The sequence below is a fragment of the Octopus sinensis genome, unplaced genomic scaffold (genome assembly GCF_006345805.1).
Source record: "Octopus sinensis unplaced genomic scaffold, ASM634580v1 Contig18962_ERROPOS717009, whole genome shotgun sequence".
In the NCBI taxonomy this organism is placed as follows: Eukaryota; Metazoa; Mollusca; class Cephalopoda; order Octopoda; family Octopodidae; genus Octopus; species Octopus sinensis.
In genome coordinates, this window is record NW_021836149.1 from 197,367 (window position 1) to 209,474 (window position 12,108).

The window sequence follows — 12,108 nt, forward strand, 5'->3', positions numbered from 1 at the left end:
ATAACTGCACCTTCCATTTTTTTTTGTTTTTATACTGCTTAAAGGCACGTTTCTTTCCTGCCAGCTTTACTGTTTAAACCATGTTTGTGTTCTCCCAGTCAACAGCCTCATCATTACTGGTACTTTAAACTCTTCGGTTGCATATTTGTGTGAATAAAATCGGTTTTCTTTAGAATAGAAAAAAAGTCTATCTATATTTCTTCCTTTGCTGGTGTCTCAAATTTAGGTTAAATCAGTGTTTCTCAAAAGGGAGGCCTATGAGACGGTCGGACAAGTTGTTTTGAGTAAATTTGGTTTAAATGTTTGACAACTCAGCACCGTCCATTGGACAGGGGACGTTTTGCTTTTATATATATATATATGTATGTATGTATGTATGTATGTATGTATGTATGTATGTATGTATGTATGTATGTATGTATAAGAGAATTTATGATAAACACAAGTTTATATGATTTTTTTCCTTCATACCTAACATCATTGAAGTTCTTTGCAAATTCTGTGTAAGATGCTAAGATGTTCCAAGCAGAGATGGATGCTGATCCACAGGGGTTCACCATTGAGGGCAACACTTCATTACAATTTTTTGCATAGATCATAATTTTTCGTTTGTTTTTGTTTGTTTTTCAAATCCAGTAATACTACGAAGTACATTACTAACCACATCATTATACCAAAAGCAGACTGGACGATGATGATACAGTGTGGCGCAGAGAGGATGGATGTTTTTTGAAATGGCTATTACTCAGCCCCAAAGAGAGCATCATATGTCAGACAGGGACCAATTGGTCCCCAGTGTCTTTGCACCTTGTTTTCTTTTCAGGTGAAGCCATGGCACTGTGGATGATAGAGCATTGTGTGTTTGCCTATGTAAGTTATGGGAAGAATAACAACTCTGTCACAGCAGTTCAGTGTGATTTTCGGCACCACTTCGACATTCACACAAATCAGGCTGTCCCCACTTGTAACACAATCTTACGTTGGGTGAATGCACTTCATACATGAGGTACACTAATGAATAGGAGATCGGTGGGGCTGCCACAAATGGTACAGACCCTAGAATGCCTTCAGAAATACATCAATGGAAACGTGATGGATATTGTTTTTCACATTTAATCTTGACAAATGTTAGTTCAATACGAAAACATCCATGTTAATAACATTTGTTTGTAGCTAAAATTAATGATTTGGGGAATTTTTTCCAAAAACGTCCATCTTTTCTGCCCCACCCTTTTATTATATATGAAGCTCTAAACTCACCAATAGTAGTTATACACCTGTGTGTGTGTGTGTGTGTGTGTGTGTGTGTGACCCATCAATTCAAATGAAATTTTAGTCATGGCAGATACTGGTGTCACACAATTGGCACCTGTGTCGGTGGCATGTAAAAGCACCTATCACACTCTTGGAGTGGTTGGCATTAAGAAGGGCATCTAGCTGTAGAAAGCATCCTGAGTTAAAGTGGAGTCTAGTGTGCAGCCTTTCAACCAGCCCTGATCAAACCATCCAGCCCATGCCAGCATGAACAAAAGATGTTAAATGAAATGGTGATGATATATATATTATAAGATTCTTTCAGTTTCTGTCCATCAAATCCATTCACATGGCTTTTGCTTAACTCTGTGCTATACCAGATGAAACCTATCTGAGGTGTTATACAGTGTGACTAAATCCAAAAGTATGTGTTTAAGCAGCAAACCTCTGAGCCCCACTTCAATGCTTGCACCTATAACGAATTCACTCAGTACTTCAAGTACTGTGCTGAAGAGCAAGAATGATAGAATGGAAATGTGATTTTAGCATTTTTCATATCTATCTAACTCCAAAACGTGTCCACAGTTAATCTAAACCGAATTAATTCGTTATTTTTTTCTCTTTATCTACGTGGGATGTTGAGTATTGTTGTCTGGGAGATTTTCTTATGGTAGAGAAATAGCTAATTTTGGCTGCTATTTCTAAATTTTGGTATGTGGTGAAGCAAATTTTGTTCCTGAACCCTAATTATAATTATAAGAATTTTTGTTTGTGTGTGTGTGTCTTGGTTGTCCATTCCTTATGCAGAGTTTGACCTACTCCTGTACCTACACCATGGAACCATCTGATGTGGCTTTTTAAACCAGACAATGTTTTGACAAGACATCCCTGTAGATTGTGTATCCGATTTGGACCACCAACAGCTGCAAATAAATTCTCATCTTTGTTGATCTTAAAATGTCTTTTGAGGCTTCCGTTAGATTTGCAAACCTTCTGGCATACATTGCAATGAAAGGTGTGCACAAACATATAGGCAGAATAGTTGGTGGAGGTTCATTTGTACATACAAATACACACGCACATCCATACACACATTCATTGATATATAAGTGTGTGAATGTTCACAAAGAATGCTGATGTACGGCTGCATAGTGTGAAATTGCTGTTTTTAGCTCAGATCTAAAGGTGATATCCTTTGTGACTGGGCAGTGTTTTGTGATACATTAAGTAGTTTCTTATTTCTTTATTGCCCACAAGGGGCCAAACATAGAGGGGACAAACAAGGACAGACAAAGGGATTAAGTCGATTACATGACCCCAGTGCGTAACTGGTATTTAATTTATCGACCCTGAAAGGATGATAGGCAAAGTCGACCTTGGCGGAATTTGAGCTCAGAACGTAACGGCAAACGAAATACCTATTTCTTTACTACCTACAAGGGGCTAAGCACAGAGAGGACAAACAAGGACAGACAGATGGGTTAAGTCGATTATATCAACCCCAGTGTGACGACATACCGCTAAGCATTTCGCCCAGCATGATAATGATTCTGCCAGTTCACTGCCTTTAAGTAGTTTCTATCAGCAACATGTTTGCTATCAAATCCCCTGGAATGAAAAAATACTTCACTTGAAAAACAACTATGGTTTGGTGATTATCATCTTCAATTGCAGTTCTTACCATGACATATCTGGGTCTCAGATAAAAAGTTGGTTAAATGCTTTTAATAAATATAACCATGTCCATGCTTCACAGTTCTCTTAGCTTTCAGGCAAGTAGTAAAAAAAAAATGGGCCTTTGAATCCAAAGCTGTTACAGTGTTTGGTCCTTATTCTAGATGAAAACGATTGGACCTTGAGTATGTTGTAGTGGCATATGATTCAAGGGTTGATAAGGTTTTGAAGCTAAAGATTTGATGCTAGAATTAACTGCATCCTCCATTCCTGTAGTGCTACTTACATTACATGTTTTAACTCCAGGGAGTAGTGACTTTTTCCCTTTAGCCCTACTAGCAGCTCATCTCTTGAAAGGAAACAATCTTCTTGATGTAACGACCTAGGGTTACCTTAAATTTAACAGTTAGTTTAACACTATATAATGACCATGTGGAGGCACAATGCCCCAGTGGTTAGGGCAACGGGCTCGTGGTCAGAGGATCATGGTTTCAATTCCCAGACCAGGTGTTGTGTGTGTTTATTGAGTGAAAACACCTAAAGCTCCATGAGGCTCCGGCAGGGGGTGGTGGCGACCCCTGCTGTGCTCTTCCACTCCAACTTTCTCACACACTTTCTTCCTGTTTCTTGAGTAACGCTGCAATGGACTGACGTCCCGTCCAGCTGAGGGGAACACATATGCCACAGAAACCGGGAAACGGGCCCATGAGCCTGGCTAGGCTTGAAAAGGGCGCAAAGAAAGAAAGATATAATGACCATATATGCATGATGTGTTGCATAAGCATGTCAAATTTTAATGCTTGATATAGTATACTAGGTTAGATTGTGATAATTCACTTGTAAAATTCAGATCTATCTGTAATGTTGCTTATATTGTGAAATAGGTTATAAATGATGAATAGAGTAAAATATATTTGAAATAGCAGCAGAAAGCAATAGTGATTTTTCAAAATATTCATTCATACACCTGTTTCCAAAATTTGCTATGTAACAATATAACAATTACAATTATATAGTTATAATTATATAATTATAATAGTATAGAAGAGTAACATCATAAGGAATTTTTTCAAATATGAATTACAAAATATAAAGTGGCTCTTATGTACGTTGAGTATCCAGAGGGAAAATAAGAGAAAAGGGAAAGAAAGAATATAGAGATAAAGAGTGTAAATAAAGGAAGAACTATAAAGTAATACGGTAAAGAATATAGCTAGTAAAATTGGTTCTTGGAAGATTAAGGACTACAAAATGACTGTAAGCTATGAAGATACCATCATAGTCTATTATTCAACTACAGTGATATTAGTAGGTTAATAGTACAACTATAAAAAAAGAGATGAGAGACAAAATTATGAGACATCAAAGAACTTTAATAGATATCTCTCTCTATATAAAATTATTTGTCTGCTTGTCTGTCTGTCTGTCTGTCTGTTCTCTGTGCATTCTCAAATGGCTCCAGCAAATCAAATCAAATTTTACAAGATAATACACCCCACAAGCATCAACATGTAATTTTTACTTTCATTTGGACTATTTCAATATAGCACTTTCTCAAAAATAATCTTCTCTAGTAAATGACATTTTATACCACGACAACTACAATGATGTTGTCATATTTTGTATATGAGTGTGTATGTTTCTGTGAGTGTGTGTGTGTATGCTGCGTATGACATAGTAAAGGACATTTTATACCACAATGACGACAATGACACATTTTCTATATAATAACATATGATAACAAAGGAGATCTACTGCGAGCAGCTTGAGCTATTTAAGTCAGCACTAGAAGAAAAACGACCATCTTTGGTTTCAAGATGAAAATTTTTCTTTCATCAGGATAATGCTCAGCCACATGTAGCGAGGACATACTTAGCAATGAAAGATATTAACTTGTGCTAATTGTAATTTCTCGTGTGTGTGTGTGTGAAATATAAAAATGATGAATGTTTTCTTACATGTATGTAATTGTGGTGATATGTGTTCTTATAGTCTTCACCAAATATTCATCTGTATTTCTAGTTCTTTGTTGTTCCATAATCTTATCATTAATTTCTTGCTTTGGGATTGTTCTTAATTTAGCATTTATGATTATTAACCTCATTAGCATTGCTGTATTCTGAATAATAAACCAATGTTATCTAGTTGGCTGGCCATCATTCTATACTCCTTCTTCCAACAACAAACTTCTGCAATTAAATACTTACTCTTAATTTTACTACTTTATTTTTCCTTTATAATTTCCACATTTTTCTTCAGTTTCTTTTTCTCTTTTCTTTTTTACATTTTCCTCTGTATTTTTAGTCAATATAAGTGATAATTCAAATTATGTAATTCATATTTGAAATTTCACTGATGTGGTTCTTGCATATTATAATTGTTATTGTAACATTTGACATTAAGTTACGGAAACATGTATAGGGCTATAATTTGAATTATCACTGTTATAATTTTCGTTGTTCTTTCATATATGCATATATGTATATGTGCATCTGTGTAAAATGCTTTGGTTTGCTTGAAGCATTGTGAATTTTGAAAATAGATCATTTTTAAGAATGCTGAAATTCAAAGAGAGCTTTAGACCACCACCACCATCATCATCATTTAACGTCCGTTGTCCATTCTGGCATGGATTGGACAGTTTGATTGGGACTGTTAAGCTGAAAGGCTGCACCAGACTCCTGTCTGGTTTGGCATGGTTTCTATAGCTAGATGACCTTCCTAACGCTAACCACTTTGAGAGTGTAATGAGTGCCATTTGCAGGACATTAGTGTCTGCCATGACTGAAATTTTGCTCAGCTTGATACCATCATAGTCTTCTCAAACATGACATAATGCCAAAGGTCTTGGTCATTGCCTCTATGAGGCCCACTTGAAAGGCACTCAGCCACCTTGCCTCTGTGAGGTCCAACACTCAAAAGGAACAGTAACAATCCCTTCTACTTTAATTCAATACGGCCTCAACATGTGTACAGGAGAAAGTTATTTACTTTACTAGATAGTAGTATTTGTGGGGTGAGTAGAGAGTTTAGCTGGCAGAACTGTTAACATGCTTGGCAAAATGCTTAGCAGCTTTTCATCTGTCTTTATGTTCTGAGTTAAAACTTCATGAAGGTCAGCTTACTATTTCATTCTTTCATCATTATCATCATCATTGTTTAACGTCCGTTCTCCATGCTAGCATGGGTTGGATGGTTTGACTGGGGATCTGGGAAGCCAGAAGGCTGCACCAGGCTCCGGTCTGATCTGGCAGTGTTTCTACAGCTGGATGCTCTTCCTAATGCCAACCACTCCGTGAGTGTAGTGGGTGCTTTTTACGTGCCTCCTGCACAGGTGCCAGGCGAGGCTGGCAATGGCCACGATCGGACTGATGCATTTTACGTGCCACCGGCACGGAAGCCAGTAAAGGCGGCACTGGCAATCGGCCACGATTCGGATGGTGCTTTTTACGTGCCACTGGCATGGAAGCCAGTCAAGTCAGGATCGATAAAATAAGTACCAGTTAAGCAGCGGGGTTGATGTAATCAACTTACCGTACAATGAAATTACTAGCCTTGTGCCGAAATGGGAAACCAATATTCATGGAGAGAGTGGAATTAGAATATTGCGAGCAGAGAAATTAATCAATAAATTAATTGAAGTATTCAAAGTATGCAATAGAATAATCAAGTTTAATTAGTCATAGACAAAACAACCATAATGAAAAAAAACAAAAAAGTTAAAGCTATGTGTATGATTAACCTTTCTGGAAACTTTTACTTGTTTCTTTTGGTAATTCGGAAAACCATATTAGATTTTCCCATTCCTCATTTTTGCTGTTTGATTTATGGTCCTATCACTCACTTTTATCTTATTTAGTGATTTTAATTATACAGCAGTCAACGTTGCAATGAATTCATTCTTTTATCATTTTATTTGGAATCGTATTTTGATATATTTTCAAATATGTCTTTGGATTTCTATTTTAGACATCAAGAATTCCGTTTGTTTAAGCATGGCTGTGTGGTGAAGTTTGTTTTCCAACCATGCAATGTCAGGTTCAGTCTCATTGTACAATATGGATCTTTTAAATAGCTCTGGGCTAAGCAATACATCCTCCTCCTCCTCATCATCATCGTTTAACGTCTGCTTTCCATGCTAGCATGGGGTGGACGATTGGACTGAGATCTGGTAAAAAAGATGGCTGCACCAGACTCCAATCTGATCTGGCAGAGTTTCTACAGCTGGATGCCCTTCCTAACGCCAACCACTCTGAGACTGTAGTTGGTGCTTTTATGTGCCACCGGCACGAGGGCCAGTCAGGCAGTACTGGCAACAGCCACGCTAAAATGGTGCTTTTTGTGTGTCACTTGCACAGGAGCCAGTCCAGCGGCACTGACAACGACCTCGCTCAAATGTTTTTTAATGTGCCACCAGCACAAGGGCCAGTAAGGCGACGCAGGTAACGATCACACTCGAATAGTATTTTTAACGTGCCATCAGCACGGAGGCCAGCTTGTTGCTCTGGCCACGATCTCACTCGTATGGTACTCTAGTGCTCCACAAGCACTTATGAATAAATTTGGTGGACAGAAACTGCTTGGAACCTTTTGTGGTATGTAGGTAGATATGTATGTATGTTTGTTCGTGAGTGTTTGAGTCTTTGTGTAGGTTTCACAGCACTTGCCATCTGGTGTTGGTTTGTTAACATCCACTGTAATTAAGCTGTTTGGCAAAAAGAGATAGATAGAATAAGTATGAGGCTTGCAAAAAATACTAATGTCAGTTTGATTGACTAAACTTTTTAAAGCAGCATTCTAGTTTGGCCACATCTAGAGTAAAAGAATAATTTTTGTCCTCTTCCCTTTTACTAACAACATATATGATGCTTCTTCTTGAGAAAAAATATTTCTTGCAATTTACACAAGATGTAGATTTATGTACAAATGAGGAAATACAATTGTATCACATCTATGTCTCTTTGTGGTATTAATGAACTGTATTTCAAATTTATTTAGTTTTAACTCTAATTAAATCCTGTAGCATTATATTATATAAATATAGATAAAATCAATACTAATAAATAAATTATGTAATTATCATAACTTTCATATAAAACTGTGAGCAATAATACTCTAAAGAGGAAGACAAGTATGATTAAATTTCTAGATGTACAATAATAGAAATTTTGAAAAGAAACAAATTTCCTCACCCTCACTTCAATTAATCATTCATAAAAATTCAAAAATGAAATCTCAAGTAACAAATATTCTTTCAAATTTCTTTTTGAATTGATTCCACAATGATTCAAGAGGGTAGTGAGGCATCTCCTTAGAGTTGTATGTTCTATGTCTTTTTCTGTTGCCAGGGTTTCCTTTTTGATTTTTTTATTGGGTTATTCAGTCTGAACGGCATTTCTGGTGGGGTGGATCAATGAACTAGTGGATGCTGTTCTGTTTCAAGTGTAGGCTGGACCTGTCCAGAGTGTGGGAAAGGAATACAACCAGAAAGCCTCAAGGGAAACTCTGGTCACATTTCATAAACCTTTTACAAGCTACTTACTCTTTACTCTTTTACTTGTTTTAGCCATTTGACTGCGGCCATGCTGGAGCACCACCTTTAGTCGAGCAACTTGACCCCGGGACTTATTTTTGTAAGCCCAGTACTTATTCTATCGGTCTCTTTTGCCGAACCGCATCTCTTTTGCCGACAGCATCAGTTGTCAAGCAATGCTAGGGGGACAAACACAGACACACAAACACACACACACACACATACATATATATATATATAATATATATATATATATAATATATATATATATATATATATATATATAGATATATACCACAGGCTTCTTTCAGTTTCTGTCTACCAAATCCACTCACAAGGCATTGGTCGGCCCGGGGCTATAGCAGAAGACAGTTGCCCAAGATGCCATGCAGTGGGACTGAACCCGGAACCATGTGGTTGGTTAGCAAGTTACTTACCACACAGCCACTCCTGCGCCTACTTGTACAATTGGTAACTATTAGATAGCAGACTGTTACAGTATACATTCCTGATACAAGAGTTTAAGAACTAGAATGTAGGGATCAGATAGCATATCACATTATTCTTGTATGTATAAATCATCATTGTTTTCATCGCCACAACTGCCATCAGCATTGCCACCATCACTGCTGTCTTCGTCACTATTATAATCGTTTAACGTCCGCTTTCCATGCTAACATGGGTTGAACGATTTGAATGAGGGCTGGCAAGCCTGATGGATGCATCAGGCTCCAATCTTGATCTGGCAGAGTTTCTACAGCTGGATGCCCTTCCTAACGCCAACCACTCCGAGAGTGTAGTGGGTGCTTTAACGTGCCACTGGTATGAGGGCAAGTCTGGCGGTACTAGCAACGGCCATGCTCGAAAATGGTGTGTTTTACGTGCCACCAGCATTTACCATCTTTATTCCATGCCAGCATGGGTTGGAAAGCTGTGTTTTTCTCCAGATCTGTTTTGGCAAGGTTTCTTATTTCTTTATTGCCCACAAGGGGCTAAACATATAGGGGGACAAACAAGGACAGACAAAGGGATTGTCAATTACATCGACCCCAGTATGCAACTGGTACTTAATTTATCGATCCCGAAAGAATGAAAGGAAAAGTCGATCTTGGCGGAACTTGAACTCAGAACGTAACGGCAGACGAAATACCTATTTCTTTACTACCCACAAGGGGCTTAAACACAGAGGGGACAAACAAGGACAGACAAACAGATTAAGTCGATTATATCGACCCCAGTGCATAACTAGTACTTATTTAATCAACCCCGAAAAGATGAAAGGCAAAGTCGACCTTGGCGGAATTTGAACTCAGAACGTAACAGCAGACGAAATATGGCTACGCATTTCACCTGGCATGCTAACATTTCTGCCATCTCGCTGTTTTGGCAAGGTTTCGATAACTAGATGTCCTTCTTAATACCAAATGCTTTACAGAGTGTATTGGGTGCTATTTTCATGGGGCCAGCACTAATGGTGTCATCAAGTAGCATGCTGTTGGTATGATGGTGACATTGGTGGACCACTCTATGGTTTATAATCTCTTAAGGAAAAAATCTAATAAATGAGGATATATCGGTTAATAAATGTAATATGTATGACGAGCAATAGAGAGTTTATTGTCTTCATCTGATATCTTCCACATTTAATATGGTGACTGTAAAACTACAATTGCATCATGGAAGATACATTTTTAGTTACGTAAAACGCAAATTGATATTGATTTAGTAACAGTTCGGCGCAGGAGTGGCTGTATGGTAAGTAGCTTGCTAACCAACCACATGGTTCCATGTTCAGTCCCACTGCGTGGCATCTTGGGCAAGTGTCTTCTGCTATAGCCCCGGGCTGACCAATGCCTTGTGAGTGGGTTTAGTAGACGGAAACTGAAAGAAGCCTGTCGTATATATATATATATGTGTGTGTCTGTGTTTGTGTATCTGTATTTGTCCCCCCAGCATTGTTTGACAACCGATGCTGGTGTGTTTATGTCCCCGTCACTTAGCGGTTCGGCAAAATAGACCGATGAATAAGTACTCGGCTTACAAAGAATAAGTCCCGGGGTCGATTTGCTCGACTAAAGGCGGTGCTCCAGCATGGCCGCAGTCAAATGACTGAAACGAGTAAAAGAGTAAAAGAGTTGCTTAGCTGTAATGCCACATATTTCATGTGTGGGGATGTAGTATTTAGGAGGGTTGCATGGGGCCAAGTCTAGAGAAGCTAACATTGGAAAGAAAGACATGAACAGTTGACTTGCTGTAGATGAAATATATGGATAGCCCAGCAGGAATGGGAGAAAGAATGATAGAGATCTGATGTCAGGGCATAGCCTTGAGGTACAAAAGGTACATAAAAAGAGAATAGGAAGACGGAGAATGAGAATCATGGATGATTGGTCTGGTAGGTGGATGAGATGTATAAAATCATATCCACATATAGTTATATATCTAAATTTATATAAATATGGATAAGATCGTTAATTTAAATTAACCCGTTAGTGTTCGCATTATTCTGCCAAAATTAATCCTTTTTCATCCACATTGTTTTAAACTAATTAGGCATTATCTTGTAGCTATGAGATTTTGATGAGGTAGCTGTTAATTTTTAAAACGATATTGTAGGATTGGTGTGAGAGACCAGATCTGGTCAGTTTGACCATAAAACAGGCAGAATACTTTTGGCCGGATATGGCCAGTTTAAATGCTAAAGGGTTAAATAACGATCTTATCAAGTGGTCAGTATGGAAATAAAAACCTTCAAAGGTAATAATTATTAAAATTATAACTTAGGGTATCTAATGAGGTATCTAACGAGGCAAAGCATTTCTAAATGCAAAACCAGAAATCCGGGATCTGGAATTATCCTGTAATTTTTTAATAGTTTTATTTTGTCTTTTTGTCTTCTCTCCTTGTGCTATATGAACACTTAATGTGGGTTTAGAGTCAGATCCTGGCTGCTATTTTCAGCATGGCAGTATCTCGTAGATACCCTAAGTTATAATTTTAATAATAATTATAGTTATATATCAATAAACATTGATGTATGTATCTGTGTGTATATCTGTAAAGAGGTGGGTTGAAGAAGGACATAGACAAGTGAAGAAAAAATAGGAGAGGCCACAGAAAGTTTCAAAGAAGGTAAACAGGGGAGTTAAGAGGGAAGTTATTAGACATCGGTTTGCGACTGTTAGAAAGGTTACAAATTCCATGACTATTCTTTTCTTTTATTCGTTTCAGTCATTTGACTGTGGCCATGCTGGAGCACCGCCTTTAGTCAAACAAATCGACACCAGAACTTATTCTTTGTAAACCTAGTACTTATTCTATTGGTCTCTTTGGCTGAACTGCTAAGTTACAGGGACGTAAACACACCAGCATCATTTGTCAAGCGCTGTTGGGGGACAAACACAGACACAAAAACGTATAGACACACACACATGCATAAATATATATACATATATACGATGGGCTTCTTTCAGTTTCCATCTACCAAATCCACTCACAAGGCTTTGGTTGGCCCGAGGCTATAGTAGAAGACACTTGCCCAAGTTGCCACACAGAGGGACTGAACCCGGAACCATGTGGCTCATGAGCAGGCTACTTACCACACAGCCACTCCTATGCCTATGTTATCACATTTCATAAAATCTGTA